This window comes from Chinchilla lanigera, unplaced genomic scaffold, assembly GCF_000276665.1.
Source record: "Chinchilla lanigera isolate Chin_1 unplaced genomic scaffold, ChiLan1.0 scaffold00002, whole genome shotgun sequence".
Classification (NCBI taxonomy): Eukaryota; Metazoa; Chordata; class Mammalia; order Rodentia; family Chinchillidae; genus Chinchilla; species Chinchilla lanigera.
The window spans coordinates 54,834,348-54,858,590 of NW_004955403.1; positions in this window are offsets into that span (position 1 = coordinate 54,834,348).

Here is a 24,243-nt window from a genome sequence, read left to right on the forward strand (position 1 = left end):
GGCAGACCGATCTTCCCGTGGCCTTGGACAGCCAGGCACCTGGATCTCTGACCTGCAGACCTGCCTTGGACGCCATCTCCAGCTTTTCTGGCTCCCAGACGGAATACAGTTGCTGTGAGACTAGGTGTGTCCAGGTACAACAATTCAGCAACAATAACACTTTCCTTTCCTGTTTTTATGTGAAGACTGCGGATCTTATGTCGAAGCCCTGCTTTATTTTGTTTTACTTTCTTTGGAAAGCATGAGCAGAGCAGAGCAGAGCAGAGCTGTTACATAGACTGCAAACACAGCAGTCCTTCCACACACCACCAATAAAGACACACGTGAGCACATGCACTCACCCCTGCATACATGCTGCATCGGGCTTGTGGTTTGGATCTTAAATGTCTAACAGAGCCACATATGTTGAAGGCTGGTTCTCCTGCTCTTGGCTGCAGTGGAGATGTGGAAGCTTTGGAAATGGAGCCTCGTTGGAAGAAGATAGATCACTGGGCTGTCCTTGGGGAACCCGGGGGTGGAGGCACGCCCTTTTCCCTCTCCACTTCCTGGCTGGCAGCTGTGAGGAGCTTCCTCTACACAGGGTCCCACCATGCTTCCCCATCTCATCTTGACCCCAAGCCAAGGAGGAAGCCAGCCATGGGCTGAAACACTGGAAACCAGGAGAGAAAATACATTTCCCTTCTTTTAAGCTTTTAATCATGGTTGTCTTATCAGAATGGTGGAAAGCTGGCTAAGGGACAGGCCCTTCCATGGTCTCTGGTAATTGCATGGAGTTTTTCTAATTACATGTGAAGTTAAACTAACACTACTGAAGTTAATTTTTCATGTATCTGTTTTTGGACTATGTATGACTGTCAGTGCAACACTTAATTCTCATTGCCATAGCACTGACATTTTATCAACATTGTGAGATTTAAAACTTTGATTGGGAATTATTCAATGCAATATCCAGGTGAGAGTTACTTTATGTGAGTGTTCTGGGGACTGTAGGAATTTCTGAATTCCACACAGTGGGGCTTACCCTCAGTTTCCACGGACAGCCACACGCTCAGGGTCATGCGTAATGGGTAAGGAGAACGTGGGGAACAGAGCAACCACAAATTTCCTGAATTAACCCTTCCCACCTCTGACCAACACACTGCGAGGTAGAAAGTAAAAAATGGTAAAGTATCTGCCTTTAGGAACCCTTGTGTAATGCGTGAGGATGACAAAAATAGTGTTTTGAAATAAATAAGGTGCAATGAACCTACCTGTGTAGAAAATGGAAATGTACATCAGCCTGGTAGGGTACTCGTAAACAGCTAACACACACGTAGAAACAGGAAATCTCCCCCTACCCACACCAGACACATGGACGCAAATAAAGACAATGCACACACCCAACACAAACACAGACACCAAATGAAACACACACACACACACACACACACCCCTGATGCTGTGTTCACTCCTCATTGGAGATTGTCCAGTGAGTGATTCCCTTATATCAGCCCATGGGTCTGCTCTGGATGTCCCCACGTGAGAGGTCACCACCTGTGGGCAGCCCAGTGACCCAGCCCCTCGCTGCCCCACAGCAGTGCAGGTCTGCAGTCAGCTAACATTGCCCGATCCACAGATCCAAAGTAACTTCTGCTGTGTGCTGACCGCGAGGCCCAGCTTGTGGCCTTTTTAATTCAGAGGCGTTTCTGTCACTCCAAATGCTCTATGGGCAAACAGAATGGTCTTTTATCTCTCAAAGATAGTGCGAGGGATGCTTCTCATGAACTCTCCTGTTTCGGCTGGCTGGGGCCACTCGGGAGGTCAGCAGTGGTCTCCTGGGCCACAGAGTGAGACTCTGTGGGCAAAGGTCCACTGAGCTCCTCTCTTCCCTGCTGACCCTGTGTGAGGGTTTGTCTTCAAACTGGAAAGGAGCACAGGACATGGTAGTCAGTCAGCGAGAAAACTCCAGATCTAAGTTATTGATGCCTCAATAGTGTTGTCATTCAACTTGGTATCAGATGTACGAAGGAGTTAAAAATTAAACATCACCAGGACAGAGTTCATACTAAGACTCACTGGCTATTTCAGCAAAATAATTCTATGTTCTGCGAGCTGAAGATATTCCTGAGATTCCAAAGGTCCTTCACTCTCCCACACATCTGGGACAGAGTCTGTAGGGTGTGTGTTACTGCATGGGGGCTTCTAGTGCAATCTCAGCGTTGATTGTTCTGCTCTGTGATCTCTTTAGCAACACTAAGCATCTCTCTCCTATGCAGTTCCATGCCCAAATCAAAACACTGCACAGCAGTAGAAGAGTCACTCTGCAAAATAATATTTTTTGGGTAGGTGAATAGTTAAAAAGCACATCAGTGTATTCATGGTCTATTGCAAGTTACCACAAATTTAACATCTCTGGACAACCAATTTGTGGTCTCACAATTCTGTAGGTCAGACGCTGGTTGGTCCTGGCCAGGTCTTTGCTCTGAGCCCTTTGCTCTACTGAAATCAAAGTTTGTATAGGCCTGGCTTTTTCAGGGCTCAGGCAGAACAAGTTTCTAGGCTCACTTGGGTGTTGGCAGAGTCCAGTCCCATGGGGCTGAAGGGCAGTGGTCCCATCTTCCTGCTGTCCGTCACCCAGGGATTTGACCTTTGGGTTTGAGAACCAGCAACCAGTGTGCGACACCTTTCCCTATCCACACCTGCCATCTGAAATAGGAAGAATCCTTACTGCTGGACTAAATATGCACAAACAAGAAGGACCTACCAGAGGGAAAGGATGAACAGAACTTAGTGGAAACCTTGTACCATAGCTGACAAGTCAAGGAAGGTTCTCAGAGGGCCAGAGTCGGTGAGGGAGGCAGACCCAGCTCCACCTCCTCCCGAGTCTCTGCTGCCCAGGTGCTGGATGCAGTCCTGTTCCACAGAGCCGCTGACTCCTGGTCCCCACACACTGAGCAGCCACAGCTGATGGAACCCCCTGCTGCACCACCTATCCATTGCCCGCCATGCTGGGAACCTCTGTGGGGAACACACCTTTCTCACCGTCTCTGCCCAGGCCTGGGAGGGGCAATCTCAGAGGAGCAGAGGGGTATAGGCTTGGGTCCTAACAAAATCCATGGATAGGAATTTCCTGAAACAAAGCAACCCAAGACAGAGTGGGTGACGACAGGCAGAATGGAGCATTGTCAGAGTATTTTGGGTCTGGCCATCAACCCAATCGCCATTGGTAATGACTACCCTGGGTGCTTGTTTGGATCGATTTGGCAACTTGATACCTTAGGGTGTAGCTTAGGCGGATTTCTTTGTCTCCACACCCCAGCTCCAAATCATATCTCAATCCTAGCGTTAGTTTACCCTAAGCAAACTAAAGTCTGTCCTGCAAACCTCAGTCTCCACAGGCGTGGGCCTGCGTCACCCTGGCAACCCGGATGCAGAACCTGTCACTCAGTGTTCCTGCCTTGGGTCTTTGTCCTGCTCTTGCTCTGGGTTCTGGCGTGGGCCAGGGACACCCCGGGGACCCTCTGCTCTCTCGGATGATTTCTTTCTCTGAGGCCGAATGCATTCCATGGCACCTAGAAAATTAAATTTAGGCAGCCACAGACTTCCCTCGGTGGCACACGCTGCTTCCCTTCTTGAAGTTCTTCCAAAATATGATACAAACCATCACACTCTTTGAAGCAAAGCTGACAAAAGACAGAAGATTAAAAATAAATCTCCCCTGCCCTTTTGTCTTTGATGGTGGGGATCAGTGAGCAGCGGGCTGGCAGGACCAGAGCCCTGACCGCTGATCCTTCGACAGGATTTTGGCTTAGACGACACATTGGTGCTGCTGCTGGGTCTCCAGGGAGCCCTGTCAAATTAACAGGCTCCTCTACAACGTATTAGCCGGCAGGTGAGTCTGTGTTCTGAGAAAGACAGCCCTGAGAGCCACCCCACCGGCTTTCAGGCCCCAAGGGTGTGTGTGGACATGCTGCTGCCCCTGCAGGTTGAGAAGCACCCTCCCAGAGGGTAAAGTGTGCAGCGTGGCGGAGACCAGGAGGTAATCAACTGAGCCGTTCTGCTATGTGCACAAGGAACCTTCTGCGGACAGGGTGCGGGGAGCCGTTTGAAAGCTTGCTGTGCTGTCACAGGACGGCGAGGGCTGTGCCTGTGTGCACGTGCAACACACACACAGACACATACACACACACGCAGACACACACGCACACACAGACACACACACACAGACACACACACGGATGTGTGCACGTACACGTGGACAGGTGGTTTTCCGGCTGTGTTGTTTTACTGCTTTGTCTTCTGCTTTGCTGGCCTCACTTCCTCTCGGCAGCAACACAGCTCCCCCAGCTCACCACGGCTGGGAGGCCCTTTCTCCAGGGAACGTCTCTGCTTCCCAGGTGAGGTCGTGCCTGGCTGTTGACTTTGCCTCCTGCATTTGCTGTCTGTCCTGATCTGCACGGCAGTGCTGTAAGCACAGCTTTCTGCTTTGCCAAGATCTGCATCATCGGTTTTTCACTTGGATCATTAGCACGGAGGACACCCACAAAATGAATCGAGTGTTTACCAAATAAAGAAAGCCACTCTCACATAATTCCACCGTCTTAGGAAAGCATGCAGTTTTCCCTCAGTCCTTGTTCTTAAGTACATATAACTTCAAACAACTTCAAGAGTGTGTCAGTAGGAATTTCTTTTCCTCCCTCCCTCTCTTCCTTCCTTCCTCCCTTCCTTCCTTCCATCCTTCCATTCCTGCCTCTGTCTCTGTCTCTCCGTCTCTGTTTTTGTCTCCATTTCACCACAGTCCCCCTGTGCCTTGAACCCAGAGCCTTAGCACTGAGCTAGATCTCTGGACTTGTCTTTTTATTTTCAGGCAGGGTGTCACTAAGTTACCCAGGCTGGGCTTTAATTTGAAATCTTCCTGCCTCATCCTCCCAGGGTACTGAGATTACAGGTATGTATCCCTGCACGTGGTTGAATAGTTTTCTTTTTAAGCATAATTCATGTTATGTATTTTGCAATTAATTAGATGCCAATGCTCCTGGACTTCCAATGGGGCTGAATCCAAACAAACCCATTGAAGTTAAATGTATCAGAAGTTAAAAATGCACAGAATATCTGTAGGCTCCTGAGCACCACAGCTCAGCACACAGCAGGCTCTGCAGGGCTGGCTGTCCGCATCCGGACTGGGGGGCAGCAGGCATCAGAGTGCAGACTGGGAGCCTGGGAAAGGCCACTGGGCACAGTTTCAGGAATGGTTGCTGATGAATTCTTTATGCACCACTGTAAAGTAAAGCAGTCCTAAATGGACCCCGGTGAGGTTGGACCACATGCATCTGGGTGCCTTGGTGTTGGATCTTGCCACTGGCCAGTGAGGCAGGATCTCGCTTTCTCAGAGGACAGAGTGAGTACAGGAGGCGATGTGCGCCCTGGGGCCCAGGACGGGCTTCTGCGTGGCGTGGCTGCCCCCTTCCACTCCTGAGTGAACAGCCCAAGCCCTGTCCTCAGCTTTCAAATCATAGGACACCTGCCCATTCCGTGCATGACTGACAGCACTCATCTGGCTGCCCGGGGGGCAGATCTGGAGGAGCATCCAGTCCTTCGCCCCTGGCAGATGCTCAAGCCGTGCCAGCGTGCCCACCTGCGTTATAGGACCAGGTGGCTCTTGGCACTGCTTTTCTGCTTCATTGTGACCACCGAGGGCAGATAAGACCAGAGGCAGAGCCTGTGTCACCAGCAAAGGTGATCAGGGAGGAGGAGCTTGTTGAAAGCAGCACCAGCCATAGGGTGACCATCACTGTGTCCCACGGACTGCATGCCTCACGTCCACGTCCCCTGCAGGACAGAGGGTGCAGCTCTCCTCACCCGAGACCTGGGCAGTGACACTGTGACACCACACCATGCCATGATGCATCACTGTCCTGCATAACACAGCCTGTGTGGTCTGCTCTGAGGGATGCCATGATTTCCAGGAGGAACGTAGGGCATGTCTGTATGCTCGCTGCAGGGAGCCCTGTCCCTGAAGGTAACTGGGAGCAGGGTGGTGTGTCCAGATTTCCTAGATTTTCTAAGATAAAGAACAGCTGCCTCTGAACTTTAGAGTCTCTCTGTCTTCATTTGCTTCTCATTTCTCTTTCTGGTCTTGCATGCACTGGCAGATTGGGCCCCAGAGTGGGGCTGAGAGGGGTTGCAGGAGGAGCAGGTAAGGGGCCAGCTGCTTCCTAATGAACCACGTGGGGAGGAAGGAAAACAGGGCCCCCTGACAGGGTCACAGGAGGGAGTGACTCGGTGCTGGTGCTTGAGCAGGCTCCAGATTGTGAGGGGAAGATGTGCTGACCTGCCCTGGGAAGTGTGGCAGAAGGCAGAGCCCAGGAGAAAGTGAATGACTGTCCAGCAGTCACACGAGCAGGACAGGACCTGGACCTCTGACATCAGGACCACTTCCCCCAGCAGCTGCTGAGGACCAGGGCTGGGGCTCAGAGGTTCTGTTCAGCAAGACAACCCCAAAACTTCCCCATGCTTCTGTTTTCCATTTTTCCTCACGGAATTCTGTGACAGTGCTTTGGCGCCTGAGAAAAGACCTCCAGCAAAGTATAAAAGGGCCCTGGACTTGTTAAATAACTGACCAATAAACATTCACGGAAAATTTGGTTAAATGAATGACAATCAGGTAATAAATGAAGAGAGAACAAGAAACTATCCCAATAGTTACACCGATTGGGAAAAAATGAGGACAATTCACCAAATAGAAAAAGCTAATCTTGCCGAACAAAGAATTATTACTAAAACACTTTTTCTTTGTAGAAAAGTTTAAGGTTCATTCAGCATGATGGACGTTGGACAACTTTTTGGAAATGACCCCTGGGGGCCGTGGTGCCCTCCCCTCTGCCTGCCTCGGCTCCTCAGTCCCTGCCACGCTGCTCCTTCGCCGAGTGCTGGGGTCCAGGGCTGTGCACAAGCGCTGTGGACACGCAGAGCCCCTCGGCTGCAAGGCAAGCGGTGTCTGGAGGACTCTCCCAGGTAGTCGCTAATCGCGCCCTCCCTTCCCCGTTTGAGCCATTTTCACTGTTCTGAAACGTTTCAAAACTTTTCATGAATGCAGGCATTTCACTTGATTGCCCTCCCTTGCAGAAATCACAAGTGTTTCTCCTCGCTTTCCTCACTAAAGTAAGATTGTGAGGCTCCCACCACTTGAGTGAATATTCATCTGAGGGTTCAAAGTGTGCCTCACGCAGGCTCCTTGCCTGAGCTTCACACAGCCCTGGCAAATAGTTCTTCATTCTTGTCGTGTGTTTCACAATAACCTCAAAATGACACCTCATGTGTTTCATAATAACTTTCCCCCAATTATTAACTTGTTTTAATATGTGTGCCAGTCCCTCTGGGCAGGCCCAGAGGTCCTTGTGCCCAGTGATCCAGTCTGCCTGGCTGGGCCCAGCCTTTCCCTCCTGCTCCACCTGCAGTGGAGCTCTCTCTACCCCCGAATGCCCCCGAGAAGACATTAAGACAAGCGAAAACAGCTCTGTTCTTCTCCACGTTGGAAATTACTTTCTAAATCCCTGGACTTGAGGCGGTGTTTGCCATTTAGGGGACATGAGCAATTGTAAGAAATTCAAGAATTATACTTTGCTCTTCTTGATAAGGGAACAGAGCTGGAGAGAAGAAAACCATTTTATCTCCATTACATTTCTTCACTTTGGGGTGGGCGCTTGTCACGTGAGTGTGGAAATAGTTGTATTCTGATCAGCACACACATACACATATTTATACTTGATTAGCTATAAGTGAGAAATCCGTAGGTTTTTTTTTTTTTTAATGAAAAGTTTAGTGCGGTTCTGTCTTTTGTTCTTTTGGTGCTGGGATGTGCTAAGTACATCCTCTGTGACAGAGCCGCACCCAAGCTGCATAACTACCCAGCGCGCAGTCCATGCGGGAAAATCGCATCAGCCCTGTACCTTCTGCAAGTGTGGGGACGACTGCTGTAAAGGACGGTCCCTGCTTCTCTCAAGAGCGGCCTTCAGATGTGCCCACCCACTCTTTTTGGAGAGTCCCATGCACCACGTCAATGACGGACCCAGATGCCCAACCTCCTTGTGCCCATTTACAGCCTGGGACTCTGCAGCCAGCCCCGCCCTCTGGTCCCCATCTGACAGGGAGGCCCCAAAGCACTCCCGATGGCATCCAGCAGGTGCGCCCGCAAGCGGACTCCCAGTGTATACTCAGCGCCATATTTATTATAAGTGCAAATCAATTAAAATGGAATGGAGCAGGTTCTGAAGGAGAAGTGTGGAAACCAAGACCACCCCGAGTGTGGGCAGCCAAGCAAGAGAGGCCTTGGGCAGTGCATCTAGGTCTCAGTGGACTTGAGAGGGAGCAGTGGGCAGAGGAGCCAGCGGGTCAGCAAGTCTGCGGTGACACAGCCAGAAGGGAGAGCCCGGGCTGATGACCGGCGCTGAGAGGCCCTGTTGGTGACACCTCGTGATATTTCTCTGTGTCTGCTTTATATCACTGGCATGATGTTCCCGGGTTTATCTGTACTGTAACTTTCACATACTGAATGGAAAAATTAAAGAGCTCATCCATAGCAATGGAGACCCATTGCATTCGGTTAAGGATACGTGGCAGGGGCATTGTCCCAGAAGCCTAGAGTGGTAACCAACAGCTCAAGATGGTGTTTAATACAATTGTGCAGCATCAGGACTGTCTGGTAAATAAGTAGATTTGAGCTGCTCTTGTCACACAAAAAGTGTTTATGTGAGATGATAGATATGCTATTCCGCTCCCTTGAAGTAATCATTTTACTATTTATATTTATCTCACATCGTGCCATCAACCTCAGCTCGACATGATGAAATGTATTCTAAATAAATAAGTGAATTAAAAGAGCTACCAGAAGTACAAATGAATTAACATTTATAGTGGATTTATACATGTCCAGAAGAATAGTAATTTTCCCAGAGCATCATTTTATCATACATAGTAATACCTGGGTTCACAAACGCTTCTGTTTGCAAATGATTTAATTCACAAACAAAAGCATTTGGCAAAATTTTGCTTCTGTCTGCAAACTGTGCATCGGGTGAGAAATGTGAGCAGGGTCATCGGCCCCACACAAACGCAGCGGTGGCCACCTTCCCCAAAATCGCAAAGCAAATTAAGTTCATCAGCCAAGGTGCCGCTGTATTCATATCACTTCCAATGACATTTCTGATGACATTCCACAAGCATACCAAAGCCCATCATGTAACACTGGGGGAAAACGGGAGACAAATCATGACTCCCTGCCTTCACCTTCACGATTCCTGCCTTCTTAAGCAGGCAGAGCAGCACTGTTCCCCCTTTAGAGTGTAGCAGAAATGCAGTGCGCACTGCAGGCTCCTGGGAGTGGGGTCTAACTCAGGAGGGCTGGAGGAAGGCCCAAGAGGAGGAGCCAAGGGCTCCAGGGTCTGGGGCGGCTGAGCCCCGAAGGATGAGTGAACCCAGGGATGGCAAGGTGGGGGCGCAGGGAAGAGAGGTGAGAGAGCAGGCATACGAAGGCCGAGCAGCACGAAGTCCAGGTGATTCTCCCAGCGGCTTGGGAGAAGGCTGCCTGCTGGGAAATGATGGGACAAATGCAGACTTGTCTCACTGTAGCAGTAACATCTTCAGCCCATGTCCAGAGGCAACACTCTAAGGGCAGGCAGCAACAGACCTCAGGGGAACCAAGGAGGAGGTGGACACCTCAGCAGAATGTGGAGAGGAGCTGAGGCGCACCTGTCGGTGACAGTAAGTTTGGAGATGAGCCGCTTGTGGGTAGGAACCGGAGTAAGTGTGGGGAGTGACGAGGGGCTCGGATAAAGTCACCGACTGGTTAATGCCCTCTGCTCCCTCTCCTGCAGTGGAGCCTGCTTTCCCAAGACTGTCTTCCCCTGGTCTCCGAAGTGCAGCTTCCTCCACATTTTCAAAAGTATTCTTCCCAAAGCTAGACCTGGACAAGTACAATTACTGCTATTAACTTGAGATATGCGTCATGAATCTCAGGAGAAGGAAGGATTTTTCACTCCACACTGTTACTGGTTGGCTGCATTTTGTTGTGCAATCCATTATTTTCAACACATTGGAGGGAAATTACAGGCTGAGCTGCGCCCTGTGCTCACACTGGGGAAGTGTTTAATAGGACTGAACATTGTCTGTTCTTTTATATCACTTTTTTTTGTGGCTGAGTAATATTTTTTCTTGGAGACAGTGTCAGAAAACGTGGACACACTTGAAGTATAACGTACAGACACAGCAGGAGAAAAGACCCTCTTCAGCGTGCATCCCGCATCACGTGTGTTTGCCAGTGGGCAGTGGTACTAGCACTGGCTGAAGGTCCACCATGCTGAGTCAGTAAGAAAGTCAAAAAAGGCAACGCTCGATAATAATTTCCTGTTGGAACTCTCTAGGAACATGATCGGCTCATAGATTTTAGAGGGAAGAACTCAGATTCAGTCGGTAATGATTGTTATGCCAGCCCTCTCATTCCTGTAGCTGGTGGGTTTTGAACAGAGCTGAATTTCCCGCTACGGCTATGGCACATTTCCCCCACAGTGCTCCCAGCATCCGACCTTTCCAGCGTCCTGTGTCCACACTTTTAACTTGGACTTCTAAATATTCACATTTCCTGAAGGGCTGTCATACCCTCCTGTGGTTTACAGAACTTTTGCCTATTGATCTCATTTGAATACACAATCACAGAGGTCTTCAGAGAACAGTGTATGTAAATATATATATTTTAAAATGGAAGGGGATATAAAAGAAAGTTTATTTTATTTTTGTTCTTACTCTTTTTCAAGTCACATTTTGACTTAGGGAAAATTTGACCTGGGGAGCAATCTTAAGTACAAGCAATGTTTCTCTTAAAAAGCAATATTATACAAATATGTTCAGGGACTATTAAAATACAACTCTGGGAAGAAAATAAAGCTGTTTATTAATACATAATTAAGACACGCTGTGAGTTAAATAAGCAACAAAAGAATGTGAAACCTAAGCATCCGGCTGTCGGGAGGAAGCCAGCTGGCCTCACCAGCACCCTTCGGAAGCAGCTTTGTGGGCAAGGGGGCTGTGAGCGCCGGGCTGGGGCCTTGGATGGGGCGCTCTGAGCAGGAGGAGGAAGCAGGCATTTTTCCAGTGGCCAAGGAGTTAATATGCCATATCTAGTAACTCTTAGCATTTAAAAGTTGGACTCTGGAAGTGTGTTTTCAGGAATCCTGATCTGCACCATAGAACAAGCCACAGTGACCTCAGAAGTGGTGTCTAGCCCTCTCAGAGCCAGCAGGTGAACAGAGGCACCCTGCCTGCAGCAGGAGCGTGGAGAAGAAGGAGGGCAGACCGTGCAGGGTACTGACCCAGAAGGGAAAGGGAGAGACGCGGGTAGGCAGGGTAAAATGTTAACAGTGTCTCAGCCGCATTTGGACCCCAATTCTCTTAGAACAGTCTGCAACATTCAGGAAGAGGACAAGGCAGTCACTTCATAAAATCAGATACCAGGAGCAGGACGTGGTGGTGTACAGCTGTAATCTGAGGACTCGGAGTTCAAGTCCAGGTTGGACAATTTAGCAACTCAGTGAGACTCTGTCTCAAAGTAGAAAAACAAAAGCAAAAACTAAATCAGCTGAGGGTGTAACTTGTAGAAAGTCCAGAGTTCAACACTCAGTGCCAAAAAAAAGATATTCCGATGTGATAAGAGAAATGACTTCTTTAGGGAAATGATTGGCATTATAAAAAGAGCACGGCTTGCAATACCAGTTTGCTCTCAGGTTGCGTGTCCCTGCAGATGGTGACTATAATATCCCCACCGAGAGCTGACTCACTCTGCCTCGGAGTCTTCACTGAAAAGCAGCTCCTAAGTCAGCCCATTGGGAAGCAGTTCAAAGGCAGATATTTCTTTCAATCATCAAATGATTGTTACTTTCCTTTGTAACTTTTACCTGGACCCTGGTTTGGGGGTTGGAGACCCTGAGAACAAACGTAAGCCCGTGTTATGTAATAGTCCTCCTATGATAGCTCAGACATGGTTTTCATTTTCCTGTAAAATGTTTCTTCTTCCGTCTCTGAACAATGCAAACTGATGCAGTGATTTTTTTGTGTGTGTCCTACTACCTACTGGTGCCCACCCCTTTTCCTCACCCACAGGGAGTCCTCAGGCTGCGAAGCCAGTGTATTCTGGTGACTCGGATGTCCTCATCTCCACAGGGAAGTGACACTGCACAAAGAACCGATCTGAAAGGCAGAAGCCAACACTCATGCCACTTAGAAGGCGGCTCTTCCATGTCCACATAGTGCGGACTCCGCGCCATCTTTCTCTCCTGCCTTGGGGGATCGGTTCATGGTGTGGGGCACACTGCGCTGCCCCTCCATCCACAGCAACCAGACTGATGGGGCAGGGCAGGGCTCAGAGTGGGGGAGTTTACTAGAGCACGCGAGTTTCTAGGCCTCATCCCGGTGCTGCAGAAAGAGCCTGAAATGATTCTTGCCTGCTGTAGGGAGGAGTCCTCGGGACTGCACTAGGCTCCTCTGAGAACCCAGCACATGGCCTAAAGAAGAGGACCTGTGATGAGGAGGCCAGCGGGAGAATCGGCAATAATGGCTTTGGAGAGGGCTTTAGAAATGTGTGGGCGGGGAGGAGGGAGCCCGAGAGCCTGACTGGTCACCAGCGCTCGGCAGCACCTGCCTGCCTGCCTTGCTGGGGACACATCCAGCTGTTAGTGCTCAGGCTGGTCCCTCCCACCTCCCCCTTCCCCAAGAAACAGAGCATGCGGTGCTCTGATGGCGTTTAGAAGACACAAAGAAGGAGCAGAAAGTCTCATTTCCTATTTTACGTGTAGAAACTCCCTCATTCGGGCCAGCTCTCGAGCCCTATTAATGAAGTCATCATTAGAAACTATAACACGGGGTGGCCTCTAATGTGCCTGTGTGAATTTTCAGTTTAATATACTTACACCTTCTAATTGAAGCTGTGGGAGATTTGAGTTTTCAGTTGTAGAATTCCTGGGGCTGCCTTAAATCCTTTTTTAAAAGAAAAAACAAAAACAAAAACTAATAGAATAAGGCACAGATCTAGCACAGATGGAGAGAGGGTGGGAGGAGGAGGAGATGATGAATAACAGACAAACAAACAGTAAATATGAGCAGAAATCATCTTGGAAAGTTCCAGGTCTCAAGGTTCAAACTTCAGGAAATCATCCCAAGTCTTTAGCAGCAAAAGATGAGGAAGAAAGGCAGCCAGGAGGACTCCTCATGTTAGCTCAGGACCTGGAATTCTTCAGAATCTTGAACCCCCCTGAAGCAGTTTCCAGAACCAGCCATGAAACTGAAATGTCACTAATAGCATTTTAGGAGACGCTAGTAGGTGCAAGTCATGGGGAGCCTGAGACACTTGATTGCCTTGCACCACGCAGGAATTCACCACCAGCCCGGACTCCCCTCAGGAGATGGGCCCACAACACACATGATGAAAGGACTGCATGCGACACTTTTAGCACATTGTCTGCTCCTTTGTTTATTTATGCTAGCATCAGGAAGTTTGGGAGCAGGTAGAACACTGGATGCAATGTACCTGTCTGTCAATGTGAATGGAAAGTTCCCCAGCTGAGTCCCTATCGAGATTCCTCAGCTGAGCCTGATTCTGCCCTCAGCAGTCACAGCCAGGCAATGCCACCTGTCCACAGCATTGATGCTGGGTTAGGAGACAGCAGGTGGCACCTGCTCGACCCTGATGGTGCTGAGCTGTGGAATGGTGAGGATGGAAGCCCTGGACTTCAGGGCCCGAACTCAGCATCTGAACTCTGGACCCCTGTGGTGGAGGCGCTGGGACTCCCACTGTGAGCTCTAATCACGCCGTATCAGTGAGGATGGGCTACTAAGTCCGTAGCACGTTGGTAGTGCACGGTTCTGGGTATGTCTGTGGGTGACTGATGTGTAGGCCAACAAACCCAGGTGTTCTTGGGGGTCCTAGCCCAGATGTGGGAGGCTCCATCCAATAGGCTTGTGTCCTGGATGGGATGAAAAAGGAAAGACAAGGGGCTGTCCCTGTCTTTTAAGAGTGATGCTCCTCACTGTACACTTTCAATTCCAGTTTCCAGCTTCCTCAGCCTTCCAGCATGGACTTGCCTCAGAGTTCTGCCCGAGCTCCCAGGTCTCTGACCTGTGGCTGGTGCTGGGTCCTTGATCCCTCTTGTGTTGTGGCTTCCATCATTTTTTGGGCTGAGCAGCTACTGGATTCTCTGGCTCTCCGGCACACAGATGCACACCACGGCCTTTCCCGCTTCCGGTCCTGAGGCCTACCTAACACTGCTCTTCACATGGTTCTATACATCCTGTTGACCTGTTGCTGTGGAGAACCTTAACCAATGTGCACGGGACTGGGCAGCTTGCAGTGGCATCACCCACACCCCACTCAGGTGTCTGCAGAGGTGAAGTGGGCAGCAGCTCCTCGAGGTGGGCATCTTCCCTGTGCCCTTGAAGAGGACAGTGGGCCAATTCTAGAGGGCGATGGAGCTCCTGGCAGAAAGCCAGGGCCCTTCAATCACTTACGCATTGGGTCCAATGGCTCACCTGGGTCCGAATCAAATCTGGCATTGCAATAACTGTCTTTGAGATTTCAGGGTAAGGTAGTCTACTGGGGACATCCAGCCACAATCTGCCCTGTTATGTAACTTCTCTGGAAAGCAGTAAATGCATATTTTTGGGTGTGCCTGTCTAGGTTATATAGCTTTTCTCACATCTTCCAGTGCCAAGGTGGGTCATCTGTTAGAAGGAGAATGTGTCCTCAGCAGAGCAGCTCAGGGAAACCCTGGCATCCCTTGGAGAGCGGAAGCAGCTGACGCAGACAAACATTGCTCTACCAGGGGTGTATCTGTCACAGGGCACGGCCGAGACTTCCACTGCTGGCGGGCTCGCAGGCCTGTTCCAGGAGAGCTTGAGGGGCCTCATGGGAGCAGCATGTGTGCAGTGGACTCCTGTCCATGCTGACAGTAGGAAAGTGCCATTGTCCCTACTGAGTCCTCCATCCTCTTAGAAACACAGGGGCTGTGGGCTTAGACATGCTTGCCACGTGGCTGGAGTGGACAACCCTTGTGGCAATGACAGTGGCCCTGGTTGTTGGGTGGGTCTGGAGAGAAGGAAGGAGTAAGTTCCAGGCCAACTCCCACGATGCCAGAGGTGCGGCAGCAGCATGTGGGGGAAGGTACGGGGAGAAGAGCTGGCAGTGTCCACGGGAGTGTGTGGTGTGGGCGGCTGAGTGTGTCTCTGGTGCGTACGTTTGTATGTCCATGATACGTAGGTAGGTATATGCGTGTTGATATTTATGGGTGTGTTTTCGTGCATGTGATGTGCGGGGGACAGGCAGGAATGAGTTTCTGACCCTGCTCGTGGCCCCACCATGTAGACGTTTCGGGGTGTGCTCGATGTCTAGCTCTTTCTGAAGCACGCAGCCGTTAATTTGTAGCTACACTGAACCCTAGAACCTGAAAAACTTTGCAAATGGATTTTAAGTGCTCCAGGAACATAAAAAAATTATACTGAAAATCAGTAACATATTTGGCTTTGATTTAAGAAATGCAGTGATTATATTCTGAGAGTCTCTATGCCCATGTAATGTGTGACCCAAATTGTATCAGCTTTAATGGAGGTCACAGAAAAATCAATGGCAGTGTTTTTCTTTTTGTGTTTATATTTTTATTTTCCCAACTCAACCAAACTCGAGTATTGTGTGGGGATATTTATTCACTCAGTAAACTTTTATTAAACATGTACCACCTCTTCAGAGTCCAAACACATGTGTGCAGGAGACGCTTGTCCACGCTGACCGCAGAAAGTGCCGTTGTCCCCACTGAGTCCTGTGAGCCACAGGAAACGTGCTCATGAAACAGAGGGGCTGGGGGCTTAGACACGCTCACCATGTTCTGCATATTGGCAGTGTGACAACACAAACTTTATTTTGCCTTTCTGCCTTACGAGGTAGAGAAACAAACAGACCCATGAGACCCTGAGTTGGTGGTGAGAGCTGTGGAGAAAAATAAACCGGGGATTCCTTGTGAAGGGACTGCACTTACGATAGAGTGGTAAGAAGGATGCGATGTGGAGACATGGGTGGAGGGAGACCCGCGCTGGTATCAGGGGAGGATATTCTGGCACAAAACACACACACTTGGTGGGCTTTGAGGCAAAGGGCCTCATGTTTTCTATAAAAGAGGAGCTGCTGTGAGAGGATTCACTGCGGTGGACCAGGAGAGCAGGGGAGACGTGGTAGGGGCCAGCGCGGGCGGTGGTGGACGCCAGAGGGCCGCGCTCTCCTGCGTGTGGACGCAGGGCTTGCGTGAGGCTCTGCCCACAGCGAATGCGCTGTTGGCGCATATTAAACCTATCACCACTCTGCAGAGTTTTAAGGCGGCACAGAGGCAAGAGCAGCGGAAGGAAGGCACCGAGGAGCTCTCACAGTCCCCCAAGCTGCGGCTGCGCATCTGACAGGATCAAGCATTTGGCTTTCAGAAATCAGTGAATTCTGAACTCAATTTCTTTTCAATCTTTATTTTGAAAAAGGTTTGAAAACTTTTCTGGCTGTTCTGAAGTTACCCAAATCCACCCTTTCTCCCATTCACTCTTAGTATTTGGTCACTTGTGCTTTGACTTTTTCTCCATACAAGCATAACTCTGCAAATATATTCATGAGCCATGTATAGATTGGAGACAGCGTATTTCAGCATGAATCTCCAGAGAAGATGGACAGCCTCCTGCATAACTTCATTGCCAGTGCTGTAACACAAATAGAAAATCATTGATTACATGGTGCTACCCAATAAATATTAAACAAAGATTTGAATTTATCCAATTCTATCAAAGTGCCTCTTATAATTGCTTCATTGCTCTTTCCTTTTAAATGCATGCCATTTTTATTGTGTACAACGTGGCAAAAAAACGCTTGCAAAGTGTCAAGCGTTGGCTCAGATTACAAGTTTCTCTGTGGTCAGGACAGGGCTGCATCTGAAATCATTGCAAAGCTGCCCTCACCTCTGCACTTCAGAGATGTGGCAAACAGGAATCGCTGAAGGACCAGACACGAGGTGGATGGATGAGAGGAGTGAAAGGCAGCATCCACATTTGGCCTGAGCCAAACTGGACAAACAGACTTGCTGTTTGCTGTTCGGTTTTGAGAGTCCAAGGAGAAGTCTGGACAGGAGATATGCATCTGAGGGTCATCTGCCTATATTTTGTACAAGGGATGGAAATTAGATGAGCTCAACAAGTGGAAAGAGAGAAGGCTCAGGGACCATGGCCCTTGGCCCTGCAAATTGAAAAGTCAGTAACAAAGAGTCAGGAAAACACATGAAGGAAGCACAGACCAGACCAAGACAGGGGACAACTGAGTAAAGATGCCTGAGCTTCCTGCAGGTGAGCAGAATAATGATAATTCTCTGCTATGGTCAAACTGTGCAGTGAGTGCTTAGATTAAAGAAAATTGCATGGTGAAAGACTCGTAGCTGCAGATTACCTCATGACCCTCCCCCCAGCTTCAAACATACTCATCCCATCACTTCTGACACTCTCTGAAGCCGTCCTGGAGGTCCTCCTTTCTGAGTGTCTTTAGTTGTTCTGTCCTGTCTATTTCAATGTCCAGAACTGATTCAAAACATTTACTGTTCATGGTCATTTTAGCTTTGAGAAAAAGCCAAAAGTCACATGGTATGAGATCTGGTGAGTAAGTGGATGACGACACACTGAAATGGTTTTAATTTGACAGAAATTGCCAGAAAAAGGTAATTAATGAAGAATGAAAAAAATATGGCAAATATTTAAATAAAAATATGATAGTAATTATTATATTATTACATTAATTATACTACAATACTCAAAATAGCCCCCCCTTCAAACACGCTTATCCCATTGTTCATGGCAATGTGTTTTTTACTAATAAGTTTTTATAAAATTTCAAAATTCACTGTGTCTTTTGATTACTCCTTGTCCAAGAGGAGTATTGAGGCATATCAAACTCTGATAAAGTGAAATGAAAGAGGCCCAGTAATCAAGATATTAAAAACTTTTACAGAAGACCATATTGGCAGCAAAAATCTGCATGAGGTGGGGGAAGGAAAAGCAGTGCAAGAATTAACATCCTCAAAGGGAGGAGATGTGAGGCCAAAAGATTTTTTTAACTAATGAGAAAAACTGATCCAGAGGAGAAGAGTATATGGAATCGATATTCTTCAATACACAGTGTGATGTTTAATTTTATGCATCAACTTGGTAGGCCAAGCTGATATCCAACTATTTTGTCAAACATTAGCTGAGATATTGTTGTGAGGGTCTTCCTTTCAAAGATGGTGTGAACATGTAAATCAGCAGGTGCTCAGTAGAGCAGATTGGTCTCTGTTCCCCTGGTACTAGTGAATCTCGCATAATCTATGGAAGGCCTTAAGAAAGTCAGGCACCCAAGGAAGAGGGAGTGTTTTCTCCATTGAGGATGACTGCATGCGTGAATTTCCTAAATGAGTCTCTTCCTATGCATGTGCATGTGTGCCTGCGTGTGGTTGTACATATTTGATACACATATATTTTATTGATTCTATTCCTCTGGAGAACTTTGACTATGGAATAGAGTTTGGTTCACATATGGAGGTGTTTCCTTTAGACAGGAATATGTAAATAAGGAAAATCCTTCTATACTGCACGGGGGAAATAATCACTAGGTGGAATCTGGAGATATTAAGAGGGAGAGTTGAAGATGAAATAGGAACCATGTAATTCATGTTGATCAAAAGTGAAAATAGTAACACCTGCTAATACAAGCAAGAGCCCTCAGTCCCCAGAGTATCCCCAGAGTACCAAGTCCCTAGGAATCAGGATAGTAATGTATGTGGTCTGTGCAGTAAGCACTTAGTTTGAGGTCTCTCCAATATGCAAAGGGAAGTACTCCTGCGTACTTCTGTCTTTACTGACATTCTTGCAGCAATCAGACTTGTCCTATAGAAGTTCTGTAATTCATTTGTCCTAGGAGCTCTTCAAGGTAGCTGGTGCTTGAATAGACTATAAAATACAAGCTTAACAGAAACATCTGAAACGAATAAATGTGGTTAATGAGATGTCTTATAATTAAACTGTAGAACTTGCTGTCAGAAGTTATTCTGACTCAGGAATCTTAAAACAAAAATTAAAAAAGAACATCAGCCATCCTATTAGCTGAGATAAAATTAGAAGGAAAATCAATCATCTTACTTGAGGGCACATTCTCAGGAGTAGATAGGATTGAGGATTTTCTTTATGGTGTAGGATATCAGGCTGCATTATACTTTTATACAGAAAGCCTTTCAACAATCTTGAGTATGAGCATTTTTCCTATAATGCCTCCCTTTGTATATTATGCATTTACCATTAATTTACCAATGTTTCCCTTTATAATGTAAGGTGCAACCCCTTTCTCTCTTTAAAATGGGCACGGTGTTCTGGTTCCCTTTAGGCTTGTAGTGATTGAAAGTTAAAATGTTATAATAGGATTATATGTAGGATAACTAGTAAGGCAAAGTTTTCCCTACAGTGAATGATTTACAAAAATTTATGTGTCAATAATGAAATGTAAGCTTTGGATGTTAGCATTTTTGATATACCTTAATTCAATTTGTTTTAGATTTTGTGCTTTTGTACCTGTTTTCCTGCTTTTCCCCTTGTTTTTGCCTTTTTATTAGTACATATTTGCAGTACATAATGTTCAGAATCCATACGGGGAGTTGGTACATGTACAGAACACATATTAATTCTTTTTTCCATCTCCTTCCCTTCACTCTCTCTCCATCTCTTGATCCTCTACCCATTTGAAAAAGATTTATCTCCTTACTTTCTTTTATGTATTTGTTATTTTACTCTATTTATATTTTTAGTTTCTCATGTAAGAGAAACAATGCAATATTTAAGCTTGTGTATCTGTGTTATTTCACAACACATTATGATCTCAAGGGGCATCCATTTTCCTACAAGTTTGTCTCGGAAGTTTAGCCCTAAAAGAAAATAATTTCTGATATACACTGATGAATCTTGAAAAATTGTTTTTCAAAATTCATGGAGAAATAAAATATTTCCACAATAAATTGCATGTAAAGAAATTCATGACCACCAAATCAGCACTCCAAAGAATTCTCAAGGACACCCTACAAAGAGACAGTGAACCTAAAATGACAAAAAATCCAATAGAATGAATGCACCAGGTAGAGTGAGCATTTAAGTAGAAGGGAAACAAAGGGACTCAGCAATGGGAAAATGATGCAACGAGAGGAGTAAGTCAATAAAAAACTGATGGAATGAATCAAGAAACAACATCTAATTGTATGCTACATATAAGAAACACATTTCACACAAAAAGAAATTCATAGACTAAAAACCACAGGATAGAAAAAAATATGTCATGCAACAAGAACCTCCTCAAAAGGAGGTGTAGTTATTCTATTTTCTAACAAAGAAGACTTAAGCCAAAATTGATCAGAATAAACCAAAGGTCACTACATATTTGCTAAGAGAAAAGTTGAACAGGAAGAGATAGCAATTAATACATATACATTGAACAATGGCACACCCAATTTCAAAAAGTAAATACTACTAGATATAAAAGATGAAATTAAGCATAAACACAATGACTATATAGTGGGAATCTTCAATTTCCCACTTTTACAAATAGATCAACTAGACCACAAATATCATCAGATAAGTGTCAGAATTGAACAAACCTTAGAACAGATCGTCTTAAGAGATATCTACAGAGTTTTCCACTCAGTAGCAGAACCCACATTATTCCCAGCAGCACACGGTATTTTCTTAAAACAAACTATACACTAAGCAGTGAAACGCACTTGAGTAAATGCAAAAGAACTGATATTATACCATGCATATTATCAAGTTACAGAAACTAGAAATGAATGGCCAAAAACATAGAAATCATGTGATTGAATGGAAATTAAAGAATACACTCTTAAATGAGAAATAGGTTACAGAAGAAATAAAAAGAGGAATAAGACAGCTCCTAGAACTAGACAACAGCGCCAGTAAAACATAACAGATCTTACCAGATGCAGTGAAAGCAATCCAAGAGGGACATTCCTAACTGTGAATGCCCACATCAAAAAACAAAGGGAGCTCAATAAACACCCTGACATTGCGTCTCAAGGTCCTGCAAAAACAAGAACAATCCAAAAGCACAGCTAGTACAAGGAAAGAAATGATAAATGCTGACCAGAAATCCATGAAATTTAGACAAAAAAGACAAGATGAAGACCCAATGAACCAAAGAGCTGCTTCTTCGAAAGAAGAAACAAAATGGGAAAAACTTTTAGCCAATTTTAGGAAAAAGGAAAGAAAGGCCCATGTGAATATACAATAGGCGCTGCTGAAATCCAGGAGACTACTGACAACTGCCTGCAAACGCATGCACCAATTGTGTGGTTCAGAAGAAATTGTACAATCAATTATACAACTCAGATTCCTAGATAAATATGAATTACTAAGACTGAACCAAGATAATATAAAAACCCCAAATAATCCAATAACTGTTAATGAAATAGAAACACTAGTAAAACACCTACAGAATAAAAAAACCCATGTCCTGATAGATGCACTGCTGAAATCTACAAAAACTTCACAGATCTAACACCAGTACTCCTCAAGCTCTTTAATGAAATTGAAATGGAAAAGACACTCCCAAAGTCATTCTGGAAGCTAGCATTACCATGATTCCAAAAACTTACAGTGACTTAACTATAAAAGAGAACTGTGAGCCATTCTCTTTAATAAGTACAGTACATGCAAGAATCTTCAAGAAGATACTGGCATAAAGAATGCAACAAATCATCAAAAAGATCTTATGACCAAGTGGGCATCATTCCAGGGATGCAAGGGTGGTTCACCAGATGCATATCAATAAATGTAACGTACCACATAAACAGAAGCAAGGACAAAATCCTTCTGATCACCTCAATAGACTTAAGAGGAGACTTTGACAAAATGCAACATCCATTCATGATAAAAGAAATGAAGAAAATAGGTATCGAAGGACCTTTTCTCTGTCTGATAAAAGCTATTCATGATAAATTTACTGCCAACATCCTATTAAAAGGGGATAAATGGAAAACTTTCCCTTTAAAATCAAGAATAAGACAAAGATGTCCACTATCATCACTCCCTAAAGCATTGGCAATTAGGCAAGAAAAAGAATAAAAGGGACATGCACAGGAAAGAAAGAAGCCAAGCTATTCATTTGCAATTGCAGGAGAAGTGACCCTCTACGTAGAAGACTCCAAAAATCCACCAAAAGACTCCTCTATAACCAAATCCAGCACTGTAGTAGGATAATAAATCAACAGACAAAACTTACTAGCATTCTTGTACCAATAATAAACTCACTGAGAAATAAATTTAGAAAAAACTACCATTCATGGAATCACTAAGAAAAATTTAATACTCAGGAATTAACCTAACTAAGAAGTCAAAGATCTGTACAATGAAAAATACAGTACTCTGAAAAAGGAGACCAAGGAGGACAACTGAAAATAGAAAAATATTCCCTGCTGCAGTATTTAAGCAGCAGAAAATCTCAGCAAAATGTCTCTACCTCATTTCTGGGTGGATAGCAAGAAGACAACATAGAGATGGTCTATCTTTGACAGCGTCCCAGTACCTCTGTCTCTAGAATGTCCTGTTAGTTACAGTTTTCCTCAGTGAAGTTTTCTTGCTATCTCAAAGGGTGCCCATATCCTCACAATGATATATCATTCTGCACATTTCCAGTGTAATTAGCTCTTGGCTTGATTGAATACTTTGCAAATAAAAATTTCCATACGCTGTTTGCAATCATGGAAATAAAAAGCCAACAGTATTGGTAATATTTTTCTGTATTATTGAATAATATAGAAATATATTTTTAAAATTTGCTGGTAGAGCTAAATGAAAGGGCTCTGCAATATAAATTTTATAGGGCATCTAAAATTCAAGGGCCATAACATTCCCTCCAGTTTTCTATAGAGATTCTGTCAGAGTTTAAGATGTGAGGCATGAATAATGATGGCTGTAGATATGCTTAAAAATGCAACTTTGAGTCACATAAGTTCTTGGATCTAAAATTCCCTTTAGTCATAGATTGCTTTACCTGTTTGTATATGCAGAAGTGTCCTGCACATTGTAGGACATTAGCATCCCTGGACGGGACATGGTAATTGTCCATAGCACTAAAGCAGCCCTGTCTTACGGCAACCCCATCTACCTGTATTCTAAACATGCCCTGGGTGTGATAATCTTTTGATCTGAGGAAGCTCGGATGAGAATACTGCAAGTCAGAAGGATCCTCCGCTCCCACCACAGCTGCTGAAGACATTCCTGCGAGACCTGGAGCTCTTTGGGCCTTGAGCTCCAACTGCTGCTCTGCTCTTTGTGGGCTACGCCAGGAACCTGTGATGACTGCTGTGAAGGGGCAGTCGGTGGCCAGCAGAAAATGATCACCTACCTGCAAAGATTACAGATGAAGCAGTCTTCCAGGCCACTGCCAAAACCACTTTTATCCTCAGGCATCTCAAGGGCCCTTATCACAGCAAAGAATACAACATTAGTAGCTTAGAAACCTGGTTTCCTCTATGAATAAGCACACGTACTTAAATTATGCACCCTTGCTGCAACATCATCTGAAATAAAGGGCTGTCAGCAGAAAAGGGGTATTACCTTCCTGAAGAGTTAAATCCCATTCTTTGTTGCAAAAACTAAGTGGATCTTTTTCAAAGATGGTTTGAAAATCACAGCAATCTCAAGGCAATTGTGTATGTGGGTCATAAAGCAGGGTCTTGTTTTGTTACTTAGTTTCCATTATGAAGCTGGCATTCAGAAAGTAACACAGAGAGTTCAAAGACACTTCAGGATGACCTTTATATTTTAGTTTTTTTAATATATAAACTTTCTATTGTGATGACTGATGTAAATAAACACATATGCGGGTATATATTTCATGTAAGCATCTCAGTACTGCTAGCTCATTTTAATGATTATGATTTTAAAGAATAAGCAACTATTCTCTAGGAATCATTTGATGATTCAAACAAATTAAACTTGGAATTATAGGAATACAAGAGAGAAAAAGTACACATACATACATTTTGTTTGTGTCTAGGGATAATTGAGAACTAGACTTTTGGGGCAGAAAGAAGAAGAAAGAAAGAAAGAAAGAAAAAGAAAAAGAAAAAAGAAAGAAAGAAAGAAAGAAAGAAAGAAAGAAAGAAAGAAAAAGAA